Raw genomic sequence first — 14,479 nt, 5'->3', positions numbered from 1 at the left:
TATATCTCTAATTATAGTAATTATTTATTAAGTTTACTTCACCACCTTTTCTCCAAAAGTCACCATTTCTAGGGAGGGAGTTAACAGGTAAAAAATAAAATCTGAGTCATAATCAGGGACATTTCTAAAAATCAGGTATGGATGAAAGCTTTGCTCAAGCATATTATCAGTTTTAACATTTTCAAACATAACCTATTTTGTTTTTGCCACAGCCTTAGCTCTGTTTCTTTGTTCTGTATCACTACTATCCTCAGGTCTATATTAAATCAACAAAAATCCATTACATCGAAGACCAAAACAGTGGCACGTATTACTCGAACCGCAAAAATACCAAACGCACTAAACCATGAAATTTAAAATATCGAACGTTCATAGTCGGCCAACCACACCACCCGCTATATACTACCTACCCAAACAAAATAAATAAACCACATACATGCACTAACCAAACCTTACTCCTAACCCTAAAATAAAGCACCAAAACTCAACTTCTAACCCTACACTAAACCCCAAATACACAACTATCTATGCACTTTCTTTAATCCCTATCTAACCCTAAGGTCCATAACTACCACACACTTCCCCTACGGAGATATACCCAAACAAAATAAATAATACACATAAATACATTTAACAAAACCCTATTTCTAACACTACACTAAATCTTACATACATCACCTATCTATACACTTACCTTCACCCGCACCCTAACCCTAATGTCCGTAACTATCGCACACTTAATGGAGCTATACCACAGACGGGCCAACCAAAACACTTCAACATTTCGAATTTCGCGGTTTAGCACGTTCGACGATAACATATTTCGCGCAATTCGTGTTGATGATTTCGTATTTGCATAAACAGAGTTTCGACAATCTGATAGGAACCCCTATCCTCAACCACATTTTCATCTTGATTTTCGGCAATCACTACATTCTCCAGATTTGAATTCTTTTATTCATTGTTCCAAATAAACCAATAACACCCTGATTTTGCAACTGTTACAAATTTCCAGACAGCTTGACTTTACTTGCCACAACTCTCCACAGTTATCACATTAATGTATCTGCATTAAACTACAGGAAAATCTTGTGTCTTCTGGAAATCGCAAAGTTCTGCAAATAAAAGTCAGGCCATGGTAAAACATTAAGTCATTCATAAAACAATGTAGCACTACAGTTTTCTGCTATTGGATGTGGCTTGAAACATAAAAAGCTCCTACATTCCACAATGAATTATTTATTGCCCTCATCTTTCAACACATTACAGAAAAAGTAACTTTACCTTGCGGTTTGTTTGTTTGCACTGAAATAGAGAAGAACCGTTTTAGGACCTATGGTCTCGCATACACACTACTATAACAATTCTGTCTTCCTGGTACATTCACTTTCTACAGTAATGGTCTCCTTTTTTCTGATGCACTTCCTTATACCTAGATAATCTCTGTCCTGTACTAGAGTACACACAGGGATTGTGATGATGTCACAGTATTTGCTTCAGCCATTTTTTTCATCAAAAGCTTCCACTTCTTTTTCATTCATTGTATCTTTGATCCTTTTTACTGCACAATTATTCTACACCTTTTCTGTTTGGCTACCAGAAGGATCTGATTCCTCATACAAACAGAAAAATGTGATCTTTCTTGCAATAAGCAGCATGAAGACAAAATGTTATCAGTGATAAACACAATGTACAAGTCCATAGGTTTATAGGTAAGTATTAGGATAACTGCCCCCTGCAGGCCACTTTAAGTCTAGCCAATTTCCCTTTTGGTGCTTGAATTAAAATATCCCATTTAATATTAGATTACCAGTCCCACTATCAATAATTATATATCACCCCTAGTGATTATACCTGGGATCATACCATAGATAATTTGAGGGGACCCATGCATGGAATAAAGTATTTAGGAGATGCATCTGTCCATTAGTAGTACAGAGACAGACCTGGGGTAAATTTTCTGTTTCCCATCCCTAGATCCAGGTTGAGCTTGAATTTGGACAGACATGAGGTTTGGTTTATGTGGATGAGGAGTCTATTCCAAAGTGGCAGTATACTCTGTGAGATAAACCTGCCCCTACAAACCATTCTGTTGGTTTTGCAGAAGAGGTTTAGATTCCTAGACTGAGTATTTTGGATACCATTTGACTTGCTGATGCACAGTAAATTCATGACAATTAGGCTCATAGGTTCATAGGAGGGTACTAGGCTATTGGCCCTAGGGCCTATATAAGCCTAGATAAAAATGTATCCTAGCTTTCGCCACCCAAGAAAATTATTTTCCTGTGCCCTTGTCGAGCAGAGCCACAGAAGTGATCCCCGGGATGAATTTCCTATCTCCCATCCAATCATCAAGATTTTTCTTGAAGAGTGCTAATGAAGAGCTCTGTTTGACATAGATAGGTAGTCTGTTGCAGAGTATGGGAAGTCTCTGGGACAGGAATCTATCCTTCCAGAATGTTCTGTTTATTGTGGTGGCAAGGTTTAGGTCCCTAGAGCATGTAGCTCGAAGGGATTGGGATTTCTTTAAGTAGAGCATGTCCAACAGCGCTGGGTTTGACATAGCTTTGTATGTTAGGCAGAGATCACCTCTGAGTAGGTAATATGTGATGGGTAAAGCTGGAGTTTTTTGAGACGGTCTGCGTAGGGCATCTGTTTGTGGCCAGTAATCCTCTTTGTGAGGTATTTCTGTGGCCTTTCCAGTTGTTGTAGATGTCTTGTGAGGTACATACCAAAAGGAGCATTGTACTCTACAATGGGTCTAATGAGTGATGAGTAGAGGGGAACAATGACCTCTTTTTTTCTGGATGAGAAACCTTTTCTGATGAGGTAAACCGCGGAGAAGGATTTCCTGACCACTGTGGCGATGTGATTATCAAAGGAGAGACTACTGTCCACTTTGTCCCAAGGTCTTTTATCACATTTTCAGCATTAAGTAGACTACCAGCTATGTGGTGGTTCATGGGTACAGAGTTTTTACCAAATGGGATGACAATATACTTTATGGCATTGAGCTTCAGGCCATGGCTTTGACACCAGGCATCTGTCTCAGTGAGGCCCTTTTGTAGTATGTCCACATCATTAGGAGTTTCAATTATGGCTCCTAGTTTTCAGTCATCTGCAAACTTTGTTTAGCCAAAGACCTTCTGTGTTAGCCTGTACTTCAGAGAAGTAGATACCAAACAGGAGAGGACCCAGGACTGAACCCTGTGGTACTCCACTTGTCACTGGTCTGAAGTCGGATTTGGAGTCTGCTACGTTCACAGTGTGGGTTCTGTCTGTGAGCCAGTTGGCAACCCATCTTGTGACATACGGATTTATACCTAGTTTAGTGAGCTTATCTATAATTCCAGAGTGGGGGATGGTGTTGAAAAACTTGGTGAGATCTAGATAAGTTGTGTGAACCACCTTACCCTCATCTATGGCTTTGGTGACTGCTTCAAAGAAGTCAATCAGGTTTAGGAGACATGATCTGCCTTTTACAAATGCGAACTGGGTAGGGTCCAGAGTTTGGAGATTACCAATGTCTTTGTTTATGAGTTCCATGATGATATGTTCCATGGCCTTGCAGACCAGGCATGTCAGGCTAATGGGGTGGTAGTTCCCGGGGTCCATCGTAGCTCCCCCTTTGTGGAGTGGGATAACCATCGTGGTGCGCCATTCAGTGGGCACAAAGCCTGAGGTGAGGCTATGACTGAACATGGTACTTAGGTAGGGTGCCACTTCATTCTGTAGTTCATGTAGAACGCAGCCAGAGATATTGTCAGGTCTAATGGATGCTGTGTTCTTGGCTTTGGAGAGTGTGTTTTTTACCTGTGCAGCCGTGATTACAGGAACTTTGCATTCTTCCAATATAGATATGAGCCCCCTAGGGGGTGAGAAGGGGGTAAAGTTAGCACTGAACCTATATGCCAGGATGTTGGCAATATCAGTTCATTCTGTATATTTAGTGCCATTGTGCTGTAACTCAGAGCAGATCTGAGTGTTGCCATTGAGATTCTTGACATAGCTATAGAATGCTTTGTGGTTGTCTTTAGAGTCAGTGGCAATTTTGTTTTCGTAACTAGCTTTGGAGGATTTTATGAGGGATCTCAGCTTCTTACTGAGGTTGACCAGGGTGTTTCTCCAGTCCTGGGATTTTACTCTTTTTTGCAACAGTTTCTTTCTTCTGTTGTAGAGTTTGTTTATGGCAGAGGACCACCAGATCGGCTTCCTTTTTTTGGAGGATAGCATCTTGGTTCTATTAGGGATAGCATGATCCATGCACTCGTGTAAGTGCTTATCAAGTGCATTTGTGTAGGATTCAGCTTTCGTATCTCTATTGTCCATCTGCATGGGTGTCATGAAGTTTGCCACTTCTGTCTTAAGAAGTGTGAAGTTGGCATTGGAGAAGTTTTTTACGGTGGTTTCCCTAATTGGGGGTGGGGGTGGGATGTGGATGTCTAGGGTGATTAGCTTGTGGTCGGATCTGACCAATTAGGAATTGACCTCTGGTGTTGCCCATGTTGGTAATGACCAAGTCTAGGACATTGCTGCCCCTGGTGGGGCAATATTATGTAAATATGTGGTATTTATGCCACTTACTTCAAATATTAAAGTTGTATGCTGACACAAACTACATAACATAATATATTATTATAATAAGTTTTGAGTAGCTTACAATGACTAATGTTTAAGCTGAGGAGGGAGTGTTTCCAGTTTATGGCTTGCTCCCTCTTACTCTTAGACAGTAATTTCTTCCTCTTATTGTAAAGCCTGTTAATGGCAGCTTTCCACCAGGCAGTTTTGCTCTTCCTTGAGGAGCTTGTTTTGGTCTATCAGGTACGTCTGAGTCAATGCAGTTAGGTGTTTGTATAAAGCAATGGTGTAGAACTCAGCATAGCTGCCAGTTCCATCTGGGGGGGTAGGTACAGTGAAGCTATTTATACCATCCCAAAAGAGGTTATAATCTGCTTTGGAGAAGTTTTTTAGTTTAGTTGCTGCTGAGGGGGGTAGGTGTGATAGTCTGGTGAGAGAGACATCTGTCTGTCTCAGGATGGAATCCCCTATGACTAATATGTTTGGTTTTGTGTTTTGCCTTAAGGGCTTGATAGGTGAAACACTGGTGCATGAGCTATTATGTGTATTGTGTTCTGCAGAGAAAGTATTATGTGCAGCATGCTTGTGTTTGTGCTTGGGAGGTCTCTGGTGTTTAGGTATGTTTCTGGTGAGGACCTCCACATATGTAGGCATGTGTGATGTGGGTTTGGACGGAGAAGGAGGTGAGGGGTGCATGCTGACAACCCACTCATTGTCATATGTACTGACTGGTGTGTGAGAGAGCATGGATTCAAGGTTCTTAACATAGCTGCATCTTTCACATGTTGAGCTTGTGAGGACTATGAGTAGAGGGTTGTTGTTAAACATGAGGCAGTTGCCCATGTTAACCAAGCTGGCTGGAGAAACTGTGGGAAATTGTCCAGCCATAGTGTTAGGTAAATTTATATGGTCAGGAAAAGAGGTCACACTTAGTAATGGTTAGTGGGTGAGAGGTGTGTTGGTACCTTTGAGGCTAGGCTTAGTGTTCCACCTGACATTAGAGCAGGGCCACAAAAAACCTCTGGAGAACCACAAGCAAAGTGATTAGGGAAAATTTAATAAGCAAAATGTTTGCGTCTATAACCACCAACGGTAACCACCGCTATGCAGTAGTGTACAATGGTGCACTACATGTAAACAAGCAGAAACACAGGGCTTAAAAAAAGAAATAACCCTTTATACTCCAACAGTTTTTTGGATTATAGTAGTAGTAGTCACCCCCTTTATGTGAAAAGGAATATAGTGAGGGGCAGGAATATAGTGAGGGGCCAAATGATACAGGGTACAAGAATGTTTTCTTTGTAGTTAGATTTCAAAAGAGAATTAGGGAACCTTATACAGATGTTTTTAACAAGAGGTTACCCTAAGGAATGGGTGCAAAACATAGGGATGGAGATTTTTGAGGGGTGGGGTACTACATCTACCCCTATTTTAGGTAGTTCTGTAGCAAGTGGGAGTCAGACCTCAAATAAAAGGGGTGATGATTTTTTCTACTTCCATCGTAATTTTTTATGGACCATTTGGTAAAATGGTTAGAAATATTGTGAGTAAGAATTGGATTATATTGGATAGTAATAGTGAGATGAATAAAGTGGTGAGGGGAAACACCCTCGTTTGTTTATAAAATGGGACACAATATAAAACATTTATTGGAACAGTCTAATAATTTTCCCAAGGGCACAGGTAAGAGTACTACAAGATGTGGAGCATGTAATTTCTGTCATTATATTATGATGAAGAGTATTTTTATAGGAGAGCCATTGCAACAAGAAGATTTAGTAGGAGGTAATTGTGGAACCAAGGGTATAGTATGTGTGGCTGTATGCCAGGGATGTAATGCATATTATTTTGGGAAAACAGACATACCATAAGAGGTTATCAGGGACCTAGGGACCTGGGGACCCAGGTTGACAGTGGCCTTTCTTTTGACACTCACGTTGCTAAAGTGGTTAGAAAGACCTTCTACATTGCCCACCTGATCATGAAGGGATTCACATCCAGATCTAGTGAGGTTATTGTTCCCCTGTACTCTTCACTTATCAGACCAATGATCGAGTACAATGCCCCATTCGGGATGTATCTCACCCGACATCTGCAGCAATTGGAGAGACCCCAAAAGTTCCTCACCAAAAGGATAAAGGGACTCCAAAATCTGTCATATGCTGCCAGATTGAAGAAACTACAGCTCTATTCAGTCGCATACCGTCTGCTCAGAGGTGACATGTGCCTGACATACAAGGCCATGTCCAACCCGGAATTAATGGACATGCTCCACCTCAAAAAATCCAAATCCACCAAAACCACTAGAGCAAGTGACTTAAACCTTAGCACGGATATAAATAGGACGTGCTGGAGGGATAGATTTATCACTCAGAGACTCCCTATGCTGTGGAATAAAATCCCGGTCCATGTGAGGCAGAGCACCTCACTGGCTCTGTTCAAGAGAAATCTTGACCTGTGGATGGGAGATCGTAGGTTTACCCCGGGAATCATCTCTGTGTCACTGCTGGACAGAGGCACAACAAACTAATGGGCACAGTATTTTTTCATATAAGGGGTGGCATAAGCCACAAAAATTTGGGCTAGGCTTATAAATGCCTTAGGGCAGATAGCCTAGTATAAACCTATGAACCTATGAACCATTACGTAAACAGATTTACAAGCATATATATGCTATCGAAATTAAAAACATCAATAATGCTTTATTTAAACATACTTTGAGTTGTCCTAGTTGTACTAAGTTTCTTTTTGGAAAAGTGGAGGTTATTAAAAAAAGAATAAAGGGGTGGGTATTGGGAGAATAATACTGAGAAGAGTGAATTAAGGTGGCAACTTAGATTGAATGCCACAAACCCCCCTGGTCTTAATGAACACCTTTCCCTGGTTCCTGTTTTGAAGGAAAGAGCTTTAGTTTTATAAATTAAAAGAGAAGTTAATATAACACATTATATAATATTTTATTGATTTTTTTTAAAACTATATTCTTTCTATTGGTATTTACATATATGTATTTAGAAGGATATTACTTTAAATTTTCTTATTAGTGAATTGACTATGTTAATGTGGACAATTGATTTAACCTATTTTAACTGAGAAATGGTTTGTGTATTTGGTTTTGAAGAAGTCCTGTTAAGGAGAAGGACGAAAGCACTTGCTGTTATTTTATTGTTTTTGCTTTCTGGTGAATAAAGTGTTTTTGGACAATACGATGATAAAAAGAGCCTCAAGTGGTTATTGGTTGGCGTTTTTCCACGTTCCACGCTGTGGTGCACTACATGCAAACAAGCAGAAACATGGGACATAAAAAAAGAAATAACCCTTTTAACTCAAACTGTAAACCTTATCAATAAACTCATAAAACCTTATTAGTTCTGCACAGAGCTTTGCAGTTTCAGAGGTTGTCACAAAGTGATGGACATCATAATGCAGCATTATTTCTGCAGAGGAAATTGTTGCAACAGTATGTATGTACAATGTGTCATACATCATAATGTGGTATTAGTTCTCCAAAGGGTTTCATTGCTACAGAATGTTGTCACAAACAGACTTAGACATTATAATGTAGCACTAATTCTGCACATGGCTTTCTTGTTGCAGAATGCTGTCAGAAAATGATTGACATCACAGTGCAATACTATTTCTGCACAGGGCTCTACTGATACAGTCTTTTTCTTCTTTTGGCTTTTCCTGGTTAGGGGACGCCACAGCGGATCACCTGTCCGCTCATGATTGGCAGTGGAGTTTTACAGTGTCGAGTTGTCAGCCCAACCTTCCACAGAAGGCACACACACACTCACACCTAGGGCCAATTTAGAGTGTCCAATCCACCAACAGCATTTCTTTGGGATGTGGGAGGAAACCCATGCGACCACAGAGAGGACATGCAGACTCCACACAGAAGGCACCCCAGCCGAGGATTGAACTGGAGAACCTCTTGCTGTGAGGCAGCAATGCTAACAACTGTATCACTGTGGCCGCCCACTCTACTGATACAGTGTGTTTGCATAACACATAACCGCTGCACCACCATGGCCGCCCGCTCTACTGATACAGTGTGTTTGCATAATACATCATTATGTAGCACTAGTTCTGCATAAAACTTTGTTGTTTCAGAGTGCTGTCACAATGTGACTGTCCTCACAATATAGCACTGGCTATGTACAGGGATTTTCTGCTACATAATGCTGTCATAAACTAAGTTTGACATCATAATTCAGTATTTTTTTAGTACCTGGCTTTGTTGTTACAGAGTGCTGTCAGAAAGGGACTGGCTTCATACTGCAGTACTCTTTCTTCACATACTTTGTTGTTATAATATTTTGTCACAAAGTGGTTTTAATATCATAATACTTTATTAGTTCTACACAGGGCATTCTTGCTTCACATTGCAGTGTGCAGTATTAATCATGCATGCAGCATGACAAAACTGGGTGCTATCATTGCATCTCTCTCTGTCTCTCTCTCTCTCTCTCTCTCTGATATCCATTCATTACAGTTAGGACTATCCATCATAAGTAAGTTACGTACAGAAAAAGAGTTAAAATTAAATGAGAAAAAGTGGTGTATTGTCGCATTTGATAAACAATTCTCTTCTTTAATGTACATCATAGCAAATATACCACTCCAAAATGATATCATACTCAAAGATCTTGGAACCTGGGCTGACATTTGCCTGTACTTTGACTACCATGTAGCAGAAGTAATCAGATTCAGTGATGGGGTCTAACCTCTTCACTTGCCATTACTGAAGAAAAAATGGTTAGTTGTGGATGAAAGTAGTTTCTGTTTAGTACAACTAATACCTAAAGGCATATCATCCATTATGAAGTTATCATCTCTCTCAATATGTAGCTTTACTTATACAGGTTATTGAGTACAATGTCGCCTTCATGATTTACTTTCATGGACATATTAATACATTTAAATTTCCCTAAAGTCTCCTAACCAAGAAGATTGCTGGCCTTAGATCTGTGAGATACCAGGAAAGGCCTGAATCTCTATCCCTGTACTGAGATTTTTATAGATTCTCATGTGGTGATCCATGCCTTGCATTAAATGCCATTAACACCACCCACCATGATATCCTGTTTATAGGTAGTTACTATAAATGTGGTTCAGAAGGTCAGTGAAGAGCCTAACCCAATTTCCCAACTGCCACAGAGCCCTGACTGGTTAAGTGAGTTGCTCTAGGTCACACAGCATGTAAATAAAGGCAGAGGAAGTGAAACCCTGTACCACAGGAAGCAGCTCATTAGCCCAGAGCCTTAATCCTCTGCACTAACTGCCCAACTGTATCTTTGTAAGTTAAATGGTTTCACTAACATCAGAATAAGAGACTTAAATTTCCACAAGTACATGAACACAGTGCACTGGAGAGAAAATGCTATTACCAAATACCTAGCCAACCTCTGGAACAGACTTCTCTGTAAGTTAAACAGAGTGACACCCTAGCATGTTTCATATTAATCGTGGATAGTTGGATGAGTACCCATAAATTTATAACAGAAAAGTCCTGCTTTGCTTTTCTTGAGGTAGGGTAGTTCAGTAAGAGGGTGAGGATAGGTAAGACATAAATGGTCATGTGTCTCAATTTGCATTTCCTAAGATCCTATAACACATATGCTCAAAGGAAACATCCATTTAGCAAAAAAAAAATAAAAATCAGTTTTTGAAATGGCAAAATAAATTATCATAATTTTGCTTCCAATATATAGTAAAATTACCAGCTTGCATAATTTCACTTTAATTTTGTTTTTAGTTTTTGTGCTTTGGTGGAGATATGCTTCAAAACTTTTTTCGCACCTTTATTAAATTGTCAGTTAAAACACAAGCACACATACATTAACATAAAAGAAAACAAACCTTATTAACATTTTTTTCATTTACATATGTTGTACATTACATTTGTGTTCTTTATTTATAACAATTGTCATTCAGTCCAACATTACACAACTTCCTTTTTCTAAAGATTCCTCTTCCAGTTCTTTTATCTCTTTTTCAATTTTCAATACTTCAAATACAGTTGGTTTAGATTGTGACTGTCATTTTCTAGTATTGCTTCTTTGGCAGCCAACAGATATAAATTTAATAAAGGCTTCTATGTCTGAGATCCTGTGTCCCTGCTCAAAAGAATAAATTTCTTAGTTACACCCATTTGCTTCCCCAATAGTTCTAAATGACTACTCTGTGGGGATTATTTTAATCTACTATCTCATTACACTGTCAAAAAACATGTTCCCAATTATTCCTTTCTTCCCCATCACACCTCCGACATTTGCTATATACACGAGGAAAAATATTTTGAAGTCTGTTTGGGGTATAAAAATACCTATGCAAATACTTCCAAGCAAAACTCCTAAACCTTCTGGACTTTAATGCATACTCAAAAGCCATACAATGGTCTTCCCATTTTTCCCTTGCACATTGCTTTTCCAGTCTCTCTTCCCAATCTTTTCTAACATCTTCTGATTGGTTCTTGTAGTTATCTTTCGATATTTGTACACCCTACTAATTATATCTTTTTATCAGCAGCTTATGTTCTAGACTCTAACCTGCAATCCAAAATTCTTCTTGAACTGATCCCACTCTATTACTTTTACCTCTTTTGTTATTTTCTGCCAATACCTTGGATTCATTGCCAGTTTTCTCCAGTAAATTCCAGCCCCATGTTGCCTATTTTCTGTATCCCTAGTCGTAGTCATACCTATTGGCAAAATCTCCTTTCTCCATTTCCTTGTCGACTTAAATTTTAGAATACTTTTCAAAATCTTAGTGGTAAGAACTTCTGTAAACTCAGAATTTCTAAATGCGTAATTCCCCAGTCTTGCAGAACTGAGAATAGCACACCAAAAGAGAGGAATATTGTCCCAGATGTTGGATGGTTTCAAGTGACTTATTTCCTCAGACCACAGACACAGAGCTTTGTGCGATAGGTAGAACTGTTCAGGAACTTTACCAATAAAAGTTCTGAAAGAACTGAGCAAACATAGTTATTACAGTGACTGTAATAATGATGCAGTACTAAAAGGGCTAAAGAATGAAAGAGGTCAAACTATGATATATTACATATGTACATGCACCATCACACAGTCAGATCATCAAATTAAATTCTCACATTGAACCATGCAAACACAAAATGGTGCTCAAGAGGGTGAAAAAATATCTTCATAAGCAAACCATGCACCCTGGAGTCTGGTGTACATTACTTTATGGAGCTTGGTATGGAGATTTTTTAATTGTTTTAAATTAATTTGTGAACCTGGTAGGGTGAATAGAGTCTTAATTTTCTTTTTTTGATTTGTATCATGTCCCTCTTTGGTGTGGTTTTTAAATAGGATGCGACTAAGAAATGTTTTTTACTTGTTGTTATGAAGTTCCTGTTCCAGGGACGAAAGCAAAGCGCTGAACTGTGTATAACTGTATATGGATTAAATTTGTTTTGGACCGACATGGGTGTATGCTTTGCTTTTATAATTTCTCACTTTCAAAGCCTATAGAAGAGCCTGTACTAATCTAAAACTCCTTTTGGGTATACATTGGTACATACTTGCACATTAAAATATTTTCATTTCTCATTATGTAGGACACCCACGAGGCATGCCTCATACTCTTTTAATGTACACACTCTCTTTGTGACTTCATACTTATTTAATGTGCAGCCATCCCTTATCCATTACTTCAATTATGAATGTCTAAACAAGCTGACCTCAATGTGTTTTCAAAGGATCACATGCAGAAAACTTCATGTAAAGGGAGATTATACAGATTTCATCTCTAAAAACAAAATTTGTGGTGGTCATGCCCGTGAAGCATATAGTTTGAGCTGCAAGTATCACAGTCACAGTCAGGAAATAATTCAATATATACCTGTGTGGTTTGCTGCAGTCTTTTATTCCATTCATAAGCAGTTGTTAATATCATTTTTTGCATAACTGATTTCTTACAAGCCAAGTTAATATAGCAATAAGCACAGCACATGATACTAATTAAATACTAATAATATAAACTGAAACATTACTAATGTTCTAAGAACGTTGTTTTCCAGCTTTTCTTCTCATTTATTTGTCTTCGTTCATGACAGTATTAGCATATGATACATGGAGCTGGTGTTCTGAAAGCTGATATATTAATTTCTTTTCTTTTCATTCTCTGACAACATTGTGACTTTATTTTACAAGAATACATAGAGAGTTGGATGCAGGGTGTTGGTTGATTTGTCCTGATTTGTTATGAATACGCATACAAAGCAACATGACTAGTTAAATTATTGTTCTGCACATCAGTTGTTGCAGTCAGGAAGAACATCTTTCATTTAGTACTCCTAGGCTATCAGAATTAATAACTTTCTTTCTTTCACTTTTTTTGTCACAAATTAAGACCCTCAATAAGATGGAAATAGCATAATTGCAAAGTAGAATATCATTTTATACAGTTTGATACAAAAAGTATGTTGTTTTTTATGTTTGTGGCTAAGGCAGGCTACCTGAAAATTTCCCTGGAGCTGCAACATAATATCACTACACTAGAACAGACAGAACCCACAATACCTAAATTATTATATAGGATACTATATTTCCATTCTAAGTGCAACAACAGAGAAGTTTTACTGTGTGCTTCAGACGGAATGTCTTACTTTGAGAATTAACTTATTTATGTTGTAGTAATGAAAAAGCAATGCAAGTAAGTGACTTCTCAAAAAGTAACTTGCTTCTGATTACCCAGAATGCTTTGTTGTATATACGTTATTGTCTGAAACATAATTTTGTGATTGCAGCTATAAGCATACAAAAAAAAAATCATAGTATTTGGCACATCACTTACAGCATAAATAACATACATGCATGGGAAGGTAAAACATCTCTTTGAGAATGCCAGATGAGCAAACAACATGCCATGTCAGCTGTTCTACAACTAGCAATATGGACTAAGCTCTTGCGTTCAAGTCACCTGAGCATTGTACAGATTCAAGATTTCACAGCATGATAAGCCTCCCACTTTTTAATCAGGAATGTAGACTTGAGTTGTTGTCTTATTTTAATATACAGATTAGTTTATTCAGAAAAAAACAGGCTTATCTCAGCAGCAGAATATTCAACCAGCTCAGCTCTAGAGAACTGAAATGGCAATTGCAGAAATACAAAAGGTTCATAGAGCTTATAGTATTATTTTCCAGGATAAAAATCAACATTTTTCAAAAAATACTACCAGCATAATTTAGAAAGTCTTTAAATAAATGTCATTGTTATTTTATCACATCAGAGTCAGTATTTTGAATATAGCTGCCTATATTATTTTTATTCTATATGTCAAAGATATTTTCAGTTTTTCTCATGATATTAATAGTCTGAGAATATTTGGAGAGAGCCACTATAGTTTACTAGCAGCAAATAGGCTTATTTAGATAGATAGATATATAGATAGATTGATTGATAGATAGATAGATAGATAGATAGATAGATATATAGATATAGATAGATAGATAGATAGATAGATAGATAGATAGATAGATAGATATAGATAGATAGATAGATAGATAGATAGATTAGATAGATAGATAGATAGATAGATAGATAGATAGATAGATAGATAGATAGATAGATAGATATTTGCCATTTTACATATTACGTTCCACTGATAAATATTCATGGTTTGAACTCAGGGTAAAGCCTCACAAATGTTGGTTTGCTAATTCATTTCATGGCTGGGCTGCCTTTTTTTTGCACTCTGAATGCTCTTCTTGTATCTGTAGGGGTTTTTAGCACCTGCTCTAACTTCCTCCGACATAACAGAAACATGCAGTTAGGTGAAATGGCGATTCTCTAATTTGCCTTAAGTGTATGTGCAGTGAGTGTTTGAAAGTGCTTGCGTGCATCTAGGAAAAGAATGCCATCTCATATCTAGT

The sequence above is a fragment of the Protopterus annectens genome, chromosome 10.part0 (genome assembly GCF_019279795.1).
Source record: "Protopterus annectens isolate FY-2018-M chromosome 10.part0, PAN1.0, whole genome shotgun sequence".
Taxonomy (NCBI): Eukaryota; Metazoa; Chordata; order Ceratodontiformes; family Protopteridae; genus Protopterus; species Protopterus annectens.
Note: the sequence above shows the minus strand (reverse complement) of the source record.